Source organism: Gouania willdenowi, chromosome 1, assembly GCF_900634775.1.
Source record: "Gouania willdenowi chromosome 1, fGouWil2.1, whole genome shotgun sequence".
NCBI classification, from domain to species: domain Eukaryota; kingdom Metazoa; phylum Chordata; class Actinopteri; order Blenniiformes; family Gobiesocidae; genus Gouania; species Gouania willdenowi.
Genome location: NC_041044.1, coordinates 12,616,971 through 12,634,734, shown reverse-complemented (window position 1 = coordinate 12,634,734; position 17,764 = coordinate 12,616,971). Strand labels below are relative to the sequence as shown.

At 38.7% G+C, this 17,764-nt stretch overlaps 1 long non-coding RNA gene across 1 annotated transcript; it reads right to left on the bottom strand.

The window, feature by feature from the left end:
- Positions 1-16,626: 16,626 nt before the first annotated feature.
- LOC114468165 (uncharacterized) lies at positions 16,627-17,499 on the bottom strand. The gene is made up of 2 exons (XR_003674622.1): positions 17,315-17,499; positions 16,627-17,189 (listed from the first exon to the last, which is right to left on the bottom strand). It is a non-coding gene; the product is annotated as an uncharacterized LOC114468165 (long non-coding RNA).
- Positions 17,500-17,764: the final 265 nt, after the last annotated feature.

Here is a 17,764-nt window from a genome sequence, read left to right as displayed (position 1 = left end):
TGTGACATACTGTAGTTGAAGAAAAACGGTAAAAATTTGCAAAAATGGGCTCAAATTGTTCAAAAAATATTCTTAGTTTCTTGAAGGCATCTGGCGACCCCCTCCCAGTGTCTCACGACGCCAAATAGGGTCCTGACTCAAAGGTTGAGAACCCTTAGTGTAGTGCTGTGCCAGTATATCGACATAGATGATATTTTGGGGGAAAAACATCTTATTGCTCAGACACTATGAGGATAAGAGTGAAGAGGGGCGTGACTGTGTGCTTACCAGTGTGACAGAGCTATTTGTTGGAAGCAATAATCTTTAAGTCAAAACGTAAGCTATCCCTCCAGAGCTCCCAAGCTTGTGGGACCGAGAGCCGAGTGTGTTTATCCATTTACACACAAGCCAAAAAGTGTAATCACAAACTAAAAAAAGACGTCTAATCTGGCCCGGTTCTTGGTTCAACAAAAGCTTGACAACTTTTGCTTTGTTGCCTTGTTTCTCGCTTATTTGCACAATACTCATTAACAAGCAATAAGTCATGTTATGCTTATTCATTTACACTGGAAAATGTGCAAGATACTGTCTATCTATCTACTAGCTTTTATCACCAGAGACTTGGCTTTATGGTTGTTGCATCATTGATCAATAGTCTTTATTTATCATGTCGGTTATGATGAACTTATCTTGACTTGAAATATACAATATAAATGATCAGCCACTAGACATAAGCAGTCGTTAAAACCACACGATCATTTAATGGTGGTTAATGGTGCTCTGAAAATAATAAATAATATTATTCATAGATACTGCCACAGAAAACAATATTATTCAGATGCTGATTAAAATATTAATGGAGGCCATAATAAATTGGGTGTTTCTGCCAAGGAGAACAAACTTGTGTTTTACTTGAGTCTTCACATACTTGATAACCTAGCTTTAAGATTCAAACTTTGAAAAGGGATACATTACAAGTTCTTTTTTGGTTTAGAAATATGTATTGATGAGGCGTGTAACCTCCTTGTGGGCTGGTATTTGCTCGATAAGCATGTCTGCAATACTGGAGCTGCCGATGTCTCACCAGAATACCCTTCTTGCTCGAATAAGTGAGAAGAGGTGTTTATTTGAAAGAGGAACTGCACATCCCTCTTATAGAGGGTGGGAATGTCCCTGGTAGATGGACAGGTTCTACCAGCCAATCAGGGCTTGGTGGATTGAAGAAAGTACAACTGAGGGCTGCAGGAAGTGTGCATCCCATAGTGAGACATCTCACTCATATTACTCAGAACCGGGGTTATGTAAATAACCTAAAGTTAGCAAGCACTTTTTCTGGAACCTTAGAAATAAAAGGCAGTTTGGAAATAGACCTGTAGTTCTCACGGAGAGTGGAGTCAATATTTGTTTTTTGTAATATGTTTAACAGCAGTATGTTTAAATGAGGATGGAACCAGGCCAGATATTAATGAGTTATTGATTATAGTGAATTATTATGAGCCAGTTGAGTCTATAACTTTTTTTAAGCAGATGGGTTGGTATGATGACAGGGAACAGGAAGATGGTCATTTAAAAAGACCGTGGAAAAGTTCTCCAAAAATGGTGGCCGAGAAAAACAATGTAATGGAGAACAGAATGAGGGAATAATATTTGACCGGATGTCCTTTATTTTCCTAGTAAAAAATAAAAGGAAATAATTGCAGAGGAAATTGAGACAAAAGGTGCAGGAGGAGACACAATATTACTTATTGTGTCAAATAAGACTTTTGGATTGTGACGACTGTTTGAGATTAGATTTGCAAAATATGTTGCTTTGGCATCCTTGACCATAACATTAAAATCAGTTAGGAGCTTCATTAAATAATCATAAAAGGCTTTCCATCGTCGCTCCATTTTACGACAGGTACATTTTAAAAAGTGAATACTGTCATTCATCCATGGACAGGAAGATTTAAAAGGAACCAGCTTAGTTTTTACAGGCGCAGTTTCATCCAAGATAGACAGACAGTGTTGATTTAAAAACTGCACTTAAGAGTCAACATCACCATCTTGTAGCATAAACGAGCCAGAGGCAAAAGTATCAGAAAAGTCAGTCGCAGATTTACTATTAAAAATGTGTGAGTGAGTCTCACGCCGACTCGTTAACACATCCACATTAAAAGAAAGGTTAAATGAAACACATTTATGATCAGAGATAAAAGTGTGCTCATTAAAAACACCATCAGCGTTTATAACAAGAGTAAAAACCAAGTCCAGGACTTCAGGGAACAATTGAATGTTTACACTTTCATGTATTGTTTACCCCTATTTATTCCTTGATGAAATTACGTTTGTGTGTTTTGTAAACCAACCTTTGTTTTGATTGGGCCCAATGATGAAAATGAATGATTCTGTTGTACAACTTGAAATAATGATTGTGAACAATTGCAATGACTTAATGAATATACTTTCTGTTATTAGAAGTACACTTAATTTGAATTCATGATTGTTAACATGAAAAATGTATTTCTCGTGTAATGATAGATTACACGATTTGATTCCTAATTTATGTTTTGACCGCCTTTAGGTCAGGTTTTTTTTTATCTGCCAACAAAAAATCCATCAACCGACGTGATCCTAACCAGCAAACGCTGAGCTACCCATCCTCAACCACAACGTGGTAGGAATCAAACCCTCGTATTTTTTTCTTCTGGATCTTTGAACCTCTATTTAAAAAAAGAAAGGAAACAAAATCATGAATTGAACCCCAAATTGAAGAGCCTCAAATTGTTTATTTTGTCTGTTATATTCACACACATCAGACTCTTAGTGAGATGAATCTTTCTGATATGCTGTAATGTATATAAATGTATAGCCTGCCACAGTCAGTCCCTCTAGCCTGGTACTGAGCCAAAACGGAATGCTGTTGATTTCGTATTTGCATAAGTCATGTCCGTCAGACCGTCTCACACACACACACACACACACACACACACACACACACACACACACACACACACACACACACGCACACACACACACACACACACACACACACACACACACACACACACACACACACACACACACACACACACAGACTAATAAATCTGAGAATAATGAGCAAAATGCAGGAAATGCCAAGGCCAGCAACATCGTTGTGACGGGGTCTACGTAGGACCACCGCTCTGTGTGGTTTTTCATTTGTCACATTGTGGACTGTCTGACATCAAACAGCCTCAGGAGAACAACACTGCAGATATGAACAATCATCCATCTATCATCTCCTGAAGCTTATACAGTAAGACACATATGGTTGGATTGATTTAATAGACTACTGGGATTTGATTAGGCAGTAGCAATCCGTACGGTTGCCGTATCAATATACCAACACACGCAGCGCCCCTATGTGACCAGTTTAGATCACGAAATAGGTCAGTCATTGGTCAGTTTGGGTCCCGTGACTAAGACTAAACCTTACCCTAAACCTTACCCTAACCCTAACCCTAACCCTAAAATTGTTGCAATATTGGGTTATAACCTAACCCTAACCCTAAGACGTGTACTTCAGTAACCATACCAATAGCACTGGGGGAGCAACTGTACAAATAGACACTTTCTTGATTTAATGTTTTGGATGTGGAGGGTTTAAATAATTTCTGTTTATTGTAGTGGTTCCCAAACTGGGGTACATAGAAACATTTCAGAAATAAATGAATAAAAAGGCCAGGGAAGAGTTTAGACCATCGTGAGACAGGTTAGTTTTACCCTACTGATGTGTTGTTGCAATTGTAATTCTGCAACAGTAATAGAACAATGGAAAATCTAGGAAAGTACAGCTGTAGTAGGAGAGATGAGGATGAGTACTGTACATAGTGGCATTGTTAGTTTATCACATTGTCTCAGCCTGTAAAATGCCTTTTTATACATAGTTTGCAAATAGTTATATAGAAGTATTTTGTACAGCTTTTGTATATAGTTATTGAGTGCTATAAATGTTGCTTATGTATAGATTTATTTTGTTGCAAACAGTGTCAATCAATCAATCAATCTTTTATTTGTATAGCGCCAAATCATAACCAATGGTATCTCAAGACACTTTACAGTAGAGCAGTCTTAAGGACGGACTCTTCATTTTATGGATACACACATATGCATATATACGTATATACACATACATATGTATCCCACACCCAACATGAATTCATCATGGTGGCAAGGAAAACCTTCTGTTAAGCAGCAGGAACCTTGTGTGGATCCCATTCCTATGATGAACAGCCATCCACGTTATGCTGTGTTGGGTGTGTGCAGAGGAGAGGGTGGAGACAGAGTTGTTGAGACTCTGTAACTCCACACTGAGGATCCCACGGACCTGCAAGACAAAAGCCAGAAGGAGTACAGGAGCAAACACACAAGGGAAGAAGCAGACATAGAGGGAGTGTTTGAGAGAGGAATGGGACCCTCTCCGGTCCCTCTCTAACCTAAATGACCTCTCTCTTAACGCCTTCTCCAACCAGTGTGGTTAATTAAATTTTGATGTTAATTATTGACATTAAGGGCGCACGGTGGATTAGTGGTTAGCACAACTGCCTCACAACAAGAAGGTCCTAGGTTCAATCCCTGGGGTGGAAACCTGGGTCCTGTCTTTGTGGAGTTTGCATGTTCTCCCCATGTGCCATTCACCCCTGTCCAGGGAGAACCAGCGCCCAATTACATTTCTCATTTTTTAAGCATTCATATTTTGTGACATGTTGTGTTATACATTAAAGACAATGATCTGCAACTCCAGTACCAAGACAACTCCAGCATACAACAAACATACTAGTGGGTCTAGTACAAATAAGTAAATAAAAAATTAAACATCTAAACATTGACTTCCCTATTTGTGATAATCTTCAATACAATACATCTTCAATAGTTTTGTTTGTTTTGGTTGACAGTTGTTAGCCACGTACATCACTGACCCCTTTATTGGTGGATAAACCACAGTTATGTGTCTGTTATGTTCTCACTGCAAACAAGCAGCTACAGGTGTCAAACGGTAGCGAGTCAAACCACCCCTAGGCGATCTGGGGCTGCTTGTTTCATTCTTCTCTTGAAATAACTCAGATACTGAAAAAAATATTGTTTACACAGTTTGCTAGGCAGTCAGATATCCATGTGGTGATCAGTCTTTGTGACCTGTATACCTTACCATTTCCTCTACTTTGACATGAAGCATGTATAGCATATGAATGCACATGATATCTGATATGTAAATGACTACATGGTAAATTATGGTTATATCCTCATATATCATAAAACACCATGACAGGTGAAGATAGATTTCCTAAGTGCCGCAAGAATAACTTGAAATATTAAAAATGTAATGAAATGATCATACATGCTCTGCATCGCTGGAACAATTTATATAATTTTGACTGATTCAATTTATTTTACACTCTGGCAATTTTAATATAGTTTATAATGTATTTGACTTTTGAATACAAAACTTGTCCGTCTCCGCAAATGTAGGCGGTTTTTATTCTGAGAAATGAACCACATTAACCAGCGTGCTCTGGGTTCATTCATCATCAGGCTGCTCCAGCTTTGATGGAAGCTTTAGCTGAAGGACAGTTTGTCTTTGCGCTCCTACTTGATTACTAACAAGGTGAAATAAACAGCATCAGGAAGTCTTTGAAGCCCAAATAAATAAAAAGGCTTTTGTTTCATCACTTTCTCTCTTGACCTTTTTCTAATACCTTCATCAGGGCTAAACATATTAATGTATTTTTTTTCATTCTGAATCACCAGGAAGTCTAAAGAGCCTTTTTTCAGCACATGCTTTGGAATTAATCTTTTATGAGATCAAATTAGAGCCATTGTTTTGTCTGTGTTTCTGTCTCGACTACTACATCTCATTTCTATGCTGCTCACACTCATAATATGTGGTTATTTGAGAAAAGCAGGCCCAGATTATTCATGTATTCTGTGTTGAAAACATAACTCTATGTTTCACACTGTTGCCTTAAAAATGAAAGCATAAAAGTTTAAATATATATAATATAATCAATTTGTATTCTCTTTTTAGGAGTATTAGACCAACACAAGACACATGTGAATAATACATGACAAAGTCAGACCAGTTTTACTGTCCTGAATATACAAACATTCACATTGGAGCACATTTTCATTGCTTTAAAATTACTTCGTTTTTTAGAAGAGGAAAGGGTGGCAGAGGGTCTGGAGGAAATAGATTTAATATCAGTCAAACCCAAAACCACTGAATAAGAATGTAGAGGACTGTCATTGAGCTCCCAGAATTCACTGACATGTTGACAGAAAAATAATGATGTATATGTCATAGGTCAGGTTGTGTCTGTCACGCTCATGTCTTGTTTGTCTGGTCTCTGTCTCGTCACGCCCCATCAGATCTTTTCAATCCTCTGCCTCCTGTGGTGTAGCCACGCCCAACAGACCGGCCCACTTCATGTGCGGTGTGGGGGGCCAGCCAGCCGGCAACACAAGTTTCATGTCCCTTGATGAAAAAAAAATTGCATTTGATGTTGCTTTGGACCACAATCATTAACTTGAACCCTTAAGTAGCCTACAGCAAAATAATTACAGCAGTAAAGTGATTTTACTTCTTGTTGTGAAGTAAAACAGGTCAATAATACAATCAAATTTGGCTCACCCACCACCCCAACCAAGCTCCAGTATCTTTTATATTATATATCCAGGTGTACAGGAAATCTAAAATAGCCACAGCAAATTCAAAAGTGTTACATTTTTGGTGTTGGTAAACTTTGTACAAAAGCAGAGTTAAATGTTCTCTAATAGAGTCACATTATTTTTATGTAATTCTGGGGTGTATAATATTAGTAGTTAAAATTGAGTGTTTCTATATCAAATCTGGAGGTGTTACAATGGAAACAATAACTCTTGATTTTTTAAGTCTATACTCCCACAGTGGCTGTAACACTAAAAGAGTAAATTCACTGACTCCGCCCCCAGCCTCACAGGTTCTCACCGAAGCGACCATTTAGAACAATTTGCTTTCCACATGACTGAGGTGTTTGCCACGCTTGGTAAGTCATTTTAATTTGAGATGTTTTTATTTGTCATTATTATTATTATTTTGGGCTGAGACCAACCTGTGTGATAGACATTAGCCACATTGCTTCGTGATATGGCATAAAAATCTGGTTTAGCACCGAAGTTCATTGTTTGCGGCAAAACTATAGTTTTAAAAAACCATGCAGGTGAACATTCAAATATTTGGCTAACTTAAATACAGTAGTCCCTCATTTGTCGCGGGTGTTACGTTCTAAAAATAACCCGCAATAGACAAATTCCGCAAAGTAGTCAGCTTTATTTTTTACTATTTTTATACATGTTTTAAGGCTGTAAAACCACATTTCTCTCTTGTTTAAACACTCTCACAGTTCAAAACATCGTAGATTTTAAAACATAAACCTGTTTTCAAACATACAGCACTTCAGTCACACTGCTATCAATCAGACATTGATGCCGAACGCAAGCAGAGTCTTTGTTTGACGATGACGTCACGTCAACACGGACACTGGTCTGTTCACCCATTCAACATGGAGTAGAAGCTGTGTGTGACCACCTGGAGCTGTATGACACGGCCTTTATAACCAGGACCGGACTAGGAAGGATTAGGTGTGGAGGAGAATCAGTGAGGAGGTGGTAGCAGGTAAAAGTTCTCTCTGTAGCACTGAGCTAGGATAGCATTAGCCGCTAATCACACCGGCTTTTTTCACTGGTGGTTTATGAGAGGAGAAAAAGGAGCACAGCTCCTCACTACAGCAGACAGTGAAACTCAGCGAGTTGGATGTGTCACTGGTGGGTGCATGCAGCATTAGCCAATCAGGACGCAGAACACAATGCGCGTTCATACACTGTAAAAAAAATGCATCCAAAATTGCACTGTAAAAAAATCCGTGAAACAGCGAGGGACTACTGTACACCTAAAGCAGTTTTCAGATCGTAAAAGGTTGACATACAGTTATGCCACGACTTGAAGACAGATGTTCTGATTGGGTTCTACGTTAACATTTAGATCTCTTCAGATCTTTGTGCACATGGTTTAGGTAAAAATAAAAAAGGTTGAGGTTTTGTATTTATTTCGGCACTAACTATTGACTGTGTGCATTGATTAAGAGACCACAATTTTAACAAACAAGTTCTGTTCTCTGTTATTGTAAAGCACTTTGTGATTTTTATCTGCAAAAAGCACTATATAAATATATGTTATTTACTTACTTTTGAGTATAAAATTGCCTTTAAAGATGGACAATAGTATCTACAATTGTCTTCTTGTAAAATGATTGGGCTTACACAACTTCTGGTTTAATCTCCACGCAGGAGATGCTTGCAAAGGTGGAACATGGGGGGAGTGCAGAAGTACATTAAAGTTCCACAAAGTGATGAATGCTTCCATTTCCTCCAGTTTCTTCAAGAGGGTTTGTATTTATGTGCAATTTAAACTGGTATAGACTAATTACCTGTGAGTGAACAACTTGAATTGGTGGTTTTAATAGTTCATGACATTTCAATTTTCTTAATTTCTTTCAGTTATGGAGAAATTCAGCTTTCAGTCTCAACTCTTCACAGAGGGTGGACTTATCCTGATGAACACTTCCATGCATAATGTATTGAAAAAAAAAAAATCATGAAAATGCTGCTATTTGCATTGACAAGCTCACATAAGTCAGATCCTTTGATAAGCAATATTCTAATGAAAGTGAGAGCATGTACATTGTTCCACATTGTTACATGTTTTAGAAATTGTTTTCTAATTGTGATGCATGTTTTGAAAGAAATGTATTTCAGAAAATCATTGCCTCTTAAATGTTTATTTCCCAAGGAATTTCTAAAAGTTAAAAACAAAATGTATACCTTTTTAGTATTATTTACAAATAACTCTTATGTAGTTAAAAGAAGAAAAAAAACTCTTGGAGAGTTAATATTTAGACTCTAACACTGAGTTAGTGTAACTAAGTGTTCAATTATTAACTCCAGACAGATGTAGTATTTGACACTTAATTAGAGTTAAGGTACCAACTCTCCAAAAAGAGTTAAATTAACACTCTCTGGTGTGGATCCATATAGACACTTTAAAAGTGTTGAAATCAAATCTGACAGTGTTAATATGGGCATGCTGGATTTGCTGTGCACTTGTCAACCACTTACTAAATACAATTATGTGATTAGAATCTGGTAGGTCGACCTTTGTTAACATTGAAATGCTGTGAACATTCCTACTAGGCAGTATGGACCAAAACTCATATCTCAATATATTTTCTCAAAATGGTGATATACGATATAAAACTTGATAATTTTATTTCAAATGAAGTCTGAACAGAAAGACAATTCTTGGTAAAAATTTGCTGTTGCAAAATGCCACACAGGGACATTTATGAACAAACAGATGCACAATAAGGGACAGCATGTGTGAGTGAGTTCTGTAGTGTGGCTTGTTATGGGGATGGTCTGAGTTAGGACGCATCTAACTGAGCTTTTCATGCTTTTCTGAGAAGTAAAAGCAGAAACTCCTAAAACAAGTATTTTTATACAAAATTACATATTTACTGTTAATTTCACATTGCTTCTCTAAGTTAGATATTCACATTTTATTATTATTATATTTTATTATTTATTTTGCTCACTTATGTGGTTCTCTGGTATTCACTAATGACTTATTAGATAGATTTCTTGCAGACTTTAAATCCTTTAACACTTTTTGAAAGCAGTGTATATTTGAGGCGCTTGTGATTGGCTGATTTTTCATGGTGACTCACATCGTTCCTTCTGCTGTGGAAAACGCTAAAATCTCAGTTACTAATCTTACAGAATGTGTAACTGTGTCCCATCCTGCTGCTCTTTAGGAAGATTAACTCTCCGTCCGATTTTACAAAGTATTTATTGAAGTTCTTTGTTTTTTTTGTTTTTTTTGCCGGAATGTCTTCATTCATCATCTCTCTTCTGAGTTGTTTCTGGGTTTGGTGCCGCTGTCAACACTAATCTCGCGAGAACTGCCACTCAGGCCATTTCAGGTATTAGTTCTTGCAAGATTAGTGACAACATTTAGTTTAGAGAAGCAGAGGAATGTTTTTCTTTATTTATCATTTAAATGTTATTACATTAAAATACAAGATATTTATGGGAAAATACTAATACTGCACAATGGCGAGAAAGAGGGGTAAAATACCGGAGTTTTCTGGCCAAAACAGGATACTTGACAGGTATGTTTATTCCCCCTCTTTTCTCTTTCTCATGGCCCAACCGAGCGGCCCACTGGTGGCCGGCGCACCGGGGAAACCCCTGGTGTCCCCGTACGCCAGTCCATCCTTGCGTTCCTGTATTTGTTTTTATTAATCTGTTTTTATTATGTATAATGTCCTTGAGTGGCCTGAAAGATGCTTTTAACCATACCTGTCAAGTTTTGGATTTGAAAATATGAGAAATTTTCTGGCTGTCATTGCCCCATCTCGTCAGATCTCGAAAGCTAAGCAGGTCTGGGCCTGGTTAGTAGTTGGATGTGAGACCACTGAGAATTCCAGGTGCCACAGTGGGGACAGTCGCTCCAGTGGTATCTGTCATTGTTTCCTTAGGCGAGACACTTTACCCACATTGTCAAGTATGAATGTAGTGTGTGAGTGAGTGTTGGTGGTGGTCTGAGGGGCTGATGGTGCACTATAAAAGCCTTGCTTCTGTCAGTCTGCCCTAAGATAGCTGGGGCTACAATAGTAGCTTACCACCACAAAGTATGGAGTGAAAGTATAATGCCACTTTGAGTGACCGGTTTAGCACAGAGCCATGCTTTTAAAACACAGACAGTAAGACATACTGTACTTCCATCAGGTGTTTGAGCTCACGCATGGAGTGTAGCAGCAATAGCCTTTAGTTGTTACAGTAATAACTGACCATAAAAAGCTACAAATGGACTGATATGCAGACGTTGGGCACTGAGGAGATGAGTTCACATGTTTGGAGTTTTCAGCTGACTCATTTGATTGACACCCTCAACAGTTTACAGAGAGCCACCTAATAACAGAGCCACTCTTTTTATTTGTTAAAGAAGGTGCAAATTATCAGTGTGCTGAGCAGGATGCATAATAAACTTATACACTGGCCTTCATTAACTGGTGCAAATTTGAGTGCACAAATCCCAGCGTATAATGGTATTGATAAATTTGGCAGCTGAATTTGATTGTCATTAACAAGTTACGCCCTTAAATATTTCTGGTTCGGAGGCCCCGCCCACTGAGGTCAAACAAACAATGACAAGAAAATAAAGAAAGTCCTCACCTCTGAGGTAGAGCATAACAAAAATGTGTTTTTGACAGTGTGAAAACTGGACTGTGTTTGCAGTGTTGTCGGCCACCTTATTAAGGCGCTCATAGATGACGTCTGCCTCCCTGTGTGCGCTGCATACAACTTCACAGCAGTGATCCTGGAGAGACACAGAGCAATATACTGATATACAGTTTATATCAGCATAAGTTGTCCACACGCTTTATGCAATAAATAACACATTAAAATAAATTACCGAAACCCTTAACAAAAGCCTTAAATGACTAAATGTTGTCCCTTAACTGTGTTTATTATGCTGTTAGCCAATTTCACCGATAATTTATTTTATTTTATTTTTTTAATTACTTTATTAATCCCTAAAGAGAAATTATGTTACACTCTGTTATTTTTAAGGACATGCTTCTCACACACACCGGCCCGAATCATACAAATGCACAAACAGGACCTGTGGACATGCATCAATGGAGAGATGTCAGAGTGGGGCTGCTTCCACAATGAAGGGAGCGCACCAGAGCAGTGTTGGGGTTTGGTGCCTTGCTCAAGGGCAACTCGACAGTCCTCGAGAAGTGCCCTGGCACCTCTCCAGCTACCAGAATAACTTCTGTATTTTGGTCCGCATTGGGACTTGAACCCGCCACCCCACTCCAATGCAGAGCAGTGATGCACTCTTGTGTGTGTTAGCGTGTGCACTGTTGAACCATGTGCTCCTGCTTAGATGGTAGGTTAGTTTACCAGCGTGGTTATGAGGTACACCGTGGAAGGAAAACCAAAAAAATAGCATCAGTAATAAAGTGGGCTTTTTGGAAATGCAATTAATTTTGTTTTATTTGTTTTATTAATCCGTTTTGATCAGTTCTGAATGTGTGTCTGCTTATGCTTAAATGACAGCTGAGGTTATTTTCATTCTCACTCACATTTGCTGTGCTGAACCACAAATCCACACACTCAGATTTGCGTACATGAAGTCAGACCTGTTGTGAGATCTGATCGTAGCATATGGTCACGTCAAAATTGATAAATATCAAAGCTTGCCTGAATATTGCTGAAAGCACATCGTACGCTCAGATTTCAGCATACGAACGGTCAATAAATTAGGGTTATTGTGTTTACATGTGTACAATAAAGAGGTGGTTCATTCCACAGCAACACAATATACAGAAGTAACAAGTAACTCATAGTGAATTACTTTTTTGGAGTAACTACCCAAACACCGCTGATGCATCGTCTGTAGTTGCGTATCGTGTGAGTATGTGATGTTTAGAAATTCACCCATCAAAGCCCATCTTCGTCAGTGATTACTTGTAGCAGCATGTCTTCTTCTCATTAGATGGAGTAAGACATTGGTAGAACTGCATATTTTTTCTTTTAAGTAACACTTGTATAGTAACCTCTGAAACTCACAAAAACAAACTCGTCGCTTACACTGTTGTGCTCCATGGTTGCTGTTTTACTTGGTGTTTTTCCTTCTGGAAAATCTTACCAATGGGAGAACAGCTGACGACTTTGTACCACTACAGGCTGTTGCCTTGGGAACACATAAGATCCAAAATAAATATGCAACATCTGTATCCATTCAGCCTCTGAATTGATACAAAGCAAATGAGCAAAGTCAATAAATGGACACATTTGATCAACACAAGAACATATAGACTGGGCAGTCACTCAAAACTAGTTTGTATCCATCCAACTATGGCCAGCAAATTTGTTTTTTGCTCCAGCAAATGTAAGTTTGTTTCATGTTTTTACTTTACTTTTTTGTGTTATTAAGACTATTTTCTATCATATATAAATAAAGACAAATAAAGACCAAGTTATTCTTGAACCTTCATAACAAGTCATATTCTCTGTTCTTTACTTCTTTTGTATTTGTTTTGTATTTATTTGATAGAAAGCCTATTTTAACTAGAATGTCTGTGTTCCACTAAAGAAAATTGGACTACCAAGAAAATTTTACCACATGAGAAAAAGTCGATGATGAGCTGTGCACATGTGGTGGGCAATCAGATTGCAGGGTGGACAGGTGACCCCTGTGCCACTTAAAAAGGGGACATATCATGGTTTTAAATCCTTCCTTTTTAGAACTGCAATGCTTGGGTCTGAATTCCTCATTATTATAGCTCCACAGGCCCCTTTTCTACCCCTTTTCTGATGTGCTTCTGAGAGCAACTCATTTTGGTGCGGTCTCTTTAAATGCAAATGAGACACTTCATACCCCGCCCCCTTTCGCTTCAACTACACCCTGCTCGGCCATTTTTGTAGTTTGATAGAAGAGATACGGCTATGTAGCGGCGCATAAACTTTTTATTCAGAGGTTATTTACAAAATGTCAACAACGTTAGACTTGTCCATCCAGCTTTACATGTTCCAGCCAGAGTCGGACCCGGCGGAGCGAGATGAAAATGAAGATGATGAACCTGCAGAACCCTAACAAGTGAGCTAACACAAGCACCGAGCTAACGCTAGCGCCAAGCTAACGTCACAAAATGCATTTTAATACAGTCTTTTCGGAGACAAAAACAGCAAAATGAAATGACTAATGAAAACTTTAGACTTAAATTAAATCACGTAGGCCATATCATCAAGGATCTAAAACGAGCACACAGCGCTAACATATGAAGTCTGAAGACGGTGCAACTGCTAAGCAACTGCTAATGCTAACAAAACAATGACAGGGACGTCTTATCATCACACTTTTTAGCGTTATTTACAGCTTGCCGAAGTGCTCTGTTCGTCGTCTCCAAAGATAGAAGGAATTGAACCCTCAATCAGACGAAGTCTTTCAGCAAAACCTTCTTTATACTGGTGGAGGTTGCTGAAGCAGTCATCCTTGAAGTGCTTCTCGCACACAAAAATGACCTTACCCACAGATGTGGGTACATTTCCGTGAAAAATAAAACGCAACCAGCCACTTCAAAAAGGTTCTGATGTTGGGAGACGTTGTAATGAAGCGTGTGGGTTACTACATCCAACAACTGAACATTTTGACTTATCCTCTTGTAACTTCGGCATCCTTGAGCTTGGACTACAAAATAAAAGCGAGAAATAAAAATGGTGGATTGCTCAAAGTGTTGGGCCTGGAGTTGATGTCTTAATTTGACAGTTCCGCTGCAAATACTGTGACGTAATAGAGAATAGAAAAATCGAAACAGATTGAAAAATATGACCAAAACAGAATATAAAGATATCAACGGAGCAGCTGAAGAGACTAATTTGATTTTTTCTGTACTTCTAAACACTCTAAATATACAACAAAATGCATTTAAGGGCTAAAAAAGTGGATTTAGCATGATATGTCCCCTTTAACAGACATTAGCAGTACAAAACCTGAGGAGGGATCAGAAAAGTTGGTTTTGTATAGTAATAGTAAAGTTGTATTGTTAGCTAGCTTTGACAGAGATAATGGTAAAAGCTTGGATTTTAAGTATAATATAAATAATTTAAAACTGTTTGAACTGCCCTTGACTCCTTAAGCAGAGGCTTTTTACAGCACACAGCATATACGCTGGAAGCTGCCTCAGCAAAAGCTTTAATCTTGCACTTTTAGCACATAGGGATTCTGCCTGAGGACCTGAGAGGTCATTCTGGTTCACACTCACCATAAACTAGTGATGTGCTTGTGCAGTTTTGTGAAGCACTTTGAAGCAATTTTATTCATCTGAGAATTTGATGCTGAGGGCAACAATAAAGATATTCAGCTGTGGTTGTGTGCAAGACCCAATACACACGTGTTTACCAAATGAAATACAAACACCAAAAAAAAAAATAGAATAGAATAGAAGAATAACCAAAGTTTTGTTGCAGTTCTGTTCTAAATATTGCATACAAAAAATAACTGTTTAAAGCCCAATACATACATTTAAAGGAGCATAGGACAGGATATGTGAGAAAATAAACACGATGAAGCACTTAAAACCAAAGGGAATGAGCCCACACACGTTTCTCCTTATTGCCTTGAACAGATTGTGTGATACATTATGTATTGGGTCCAAATTTCCCACGCAGTTCTACAGACGTGATGTCAAATGATGCTAATAATGGCGTCAAATGACGCTGGTGTGCATTCTTGATGGCTTCACTCCTGAAGACAAGCACAGTGGGCTAAACTACTGTTTGGTTCCACAGATGTATCCGCAGAGTCATGTGCACAGGTCTTGAAGTAAACAGCCATGAACGGTGAGTAAATAAATAACCGTATCACAGTTAGTGCTGATTGGGCCGCATTTTTTTTTCTTAAAGAAATTACATATTTGTTTGTTTTAGTGATAAGCACCAAATTTATTGACAAACAACTGATCTGTGGACGGGTAACAAGCGAATGTGAAACACAAATGCGTGCAGGAGACCCAGGGGATCTATTTACATAGTCTATGTATCAAAGATAAAGGTAATCCATGTTATTGTGCAGAAAATTGAATGTTTCCTCTGCTCCATTCTTCCTGCACCATGAATCCTGCTCTCACTGTTACAGTTAAAGCTACATTATACAGTGCTACAGCTACAGCTGCTGCAGCAGGAAAGGAAGAACGCTGCGCACAAACACCAGTTCTAAACATCTGTCCCAACCCGACCCGTCTGGTGCCTTCGGGTCCTGTTAGGGAGTGTGACCAAAGCGGCTCGGATGTGGTAGGAGGCAGACGAGGGAAACTTAATCCAGATGCAAAAAATAATTTATTTACAGAAACAAAAGTAAATCCCAGTTTTACTTGCAATGTAACACATATATATAGCATGTGGACAATTGTACTGGTTGCCATAGCCTCCAGTGTACCCAGCTACACTGACATCCCAACCCACCAACAGTCTAGTGTTGTATCGTTCGTGAACGATTCGTTCAAAATGAACTAATCTTTTATATGACTCGGGAGTAACGAGTCTTCTCAGGGAGCGATTCGTTCATTTTCATGCAGTACCTTCTCTCGCCACATGGCAGCAGCTGCATGAGCTCAGTCAGCAGCAGACAGGAAACAGAAATGATTCGTTCACCACTCACTCAGCTGGATCCATTCTCAGGTCCCAGTTCTTTAGTCACGTGACAGACAGGCTGTCTGTGAGCAGCAAGCACTGCAGTTCGTTCGGTTCGTTCACGATTCGTTCATACGGATCATGACGGATTGCTCTTTCGTTCATTCGTCACGTGACAGCTGTGGCTCAGACAGCTACGGGGCTGGGGGGCTGTTGACTGAGAGCTGAACAAGGAAATGATTGATGTCTGATATCTACAGTTTATTTGTCATGTGACACCCGATATAGATTATTTATTCACGAAATCATAATTATAGTGGTCTTCAGTCCTTGTTGTGTTATTGTATAGCCTATATAATGAATGTGTTTGTAAATAAATATTTTCGAAAATTATATCAGCATATTTATTGTGTTATACTCTGCCACAAAATAATCAAACATAACAATGATAACAACAAACACAATAAAAATAACAATAATAGTAATAATAATAATGTCACTTTTTGGACACAATAAATGCACCATGTAAACATAGGCAACTCATCAACTATTATTTTTTGTTTTAATTGTATCATTAATTGTCAAAATTAGTTTTACATTCGCTGTCCTCTCCCCAGCTGTCATGTGATCGACTGCTCAGCCGAAAGGGTCTCTGTCTGCTCAGGCTGTGGAGCAGAGCAGTACTTGTTCTCGTTCATCCAACTCGTTCATTTGTCACGAGTCTGACTCGCGGGCTGACCGGGTCTTTCTCGTTCATCGTTCACAGCTCAGTACTTCGTTCTCGTTCGTCCAACTGGTTCCTTTGTCACATGACTCGCGGGCTGACCGGGTCTTTCTCGTTCATCGTTCATCGGTTCACAGCTCTGGCTCAGGCTGAGCTCTGCGCCAGCAGCATTACTTCTCTCTGATTGGTCTGTTTTCACTGTCACGTGACAGTTACCCAGACTGCCGTGCTGTTAAACAATGATAACAGAGAGGATACAGGACACAAGTTACATTATTGTGGTGTGTGTTAGCTTTCCTGGGTTTTCAAATGGCTTGAATAGCTTATGGCATTTTGTGTGTTATACTTTGTCACCTGAAGCAAACCATCTTGTCTACAGTATTTATAGTTGGAGAAAACACGTCGGCGGTATGAGTTCTGCATTGTGCAGGCTTCAGCGCCATCTGCTGTACAAATGAACGAAATGATTCGTTCGGGACTCGTTCAATTTAATGTTCGAGAGTTAAAGAATCGAATCAGAGGAAAGAACCGGTTTTCCCATCACTACAACAGTCCAAGACAAACTGCTTAAATAGACTCCTGTCAGCAGGAGTCAATCAAGGCAGCTCCATCTACCTAGGTAGCTCCAAGTACTTCCCCCTTAAATCAGGTAGAGAACACAGTCATTCCCAACTTCCACTTCATACATAAATGCTAAATGAAGTGCCAAATACTGTTTCTATATAACGACACTTATTTAAATAACATTTCTCACTTTAATCAAATAACCTAATTTTATGTCCCACCCCTCCTACTTGGTCTCAC